Raw genomic sequence first — 829 nt, forward strand, 5'->3', positions numbered from 1 at the left:
TTTCTTCCCTCCTTCCTTTCTCATTTTCCTCCCTTCTTCCTCCCTCCCCCCCTCCTTCCTTCCTCCCTCCCTCCCTCCCCCCTTCCTTCCTTCCTTCCTTTCTTCCTTTCTTCCCTCCCTCCCTCTTCTGTGTCATGTTTGTGTAGTCTCTTGTCATAGCTGTGTCTTTGGCTTGGGGTCGTTGTTTTCCCATGTCTTCCCTCCGAACCTCTGTCCTTTGGAGCTATTACCTGGTTTGGGAAGGGGGCAGACCCTTCACTCCTCCTTTTGACTAATTGTGCCCTTGGCTTTCGTTGCCACTCCTGGGATGTCCCTCTGGGACCCATTAGATCACACTGGCATTGTTTCAGGGGGCTTTTAGCTCTTACGACTTGACAGCCCCTTGAGAGCAGAGTCTCTACATGGGGCTTGGCCTGAGACCATTGCGGTCAGGGCTGGGGGTTTGGAGGAAGCGCAGGCACTTGCCCGCACCTCACACCCAGCAGGGCCGCTCCTTTTGTGCCTAGTCCCCCGGCTGGCTCTGGAGCCAGCACAGCTTCTGCAGAGGGTTTTCCTTTCTCTGCCCTTCTGGCAGACTTTGCAGGCTGGAGCATGAGTCTGGGGCATCCTGGGGAAGGCAAGTCAGCAGACTAGGAAGAAAGCTGCTTCCCCTGGTATTCCCTTGGGTCTCGCTGCTGCGGCTGTCCCCTAAGACACTCCTTCTTCACTAGCTCCTAGAAGGCCAAAGCCCCTGGAGTCCCAGGGGCTGGTGGATGGACATGTGGGGACAGAGAGGAGAGAGGGAGAGAGAGAGAGAGAGAGAGAGAGAGAGAGAGAGAGAGAGAGAGAG

General features: G+C 56.3%; 1 protein-coding gene across 2 annotated transcripts in view; it reads left to right on the plus strand.

The window, feature by feature from the left end:
• Positions 1-829, plus strand: part of ATAD2B (ATPase family AAA domain containing 2B) — a 99224-nt gene that overhangs the window by 84123 nt on the left and 14272 nt on the right. The gene's annotated exons all lie outside the window — the stretch shown is intronic.

This window comes from Vombatus ursinus, unplaced genomic scaffold (genome assembly GCF_900497805.2).
Source record: "Vombatus ursinus unplaced genomic scaffold, bare-nosed wombat genome assembly UNPS02012622.1, whole genome shotgun sequence".
NCBI lineage: Eukaryota > Metazoa > Chordata > Mammalia > Diprotodontia > Vombatidae > Vombatus > Vombatus ursinus.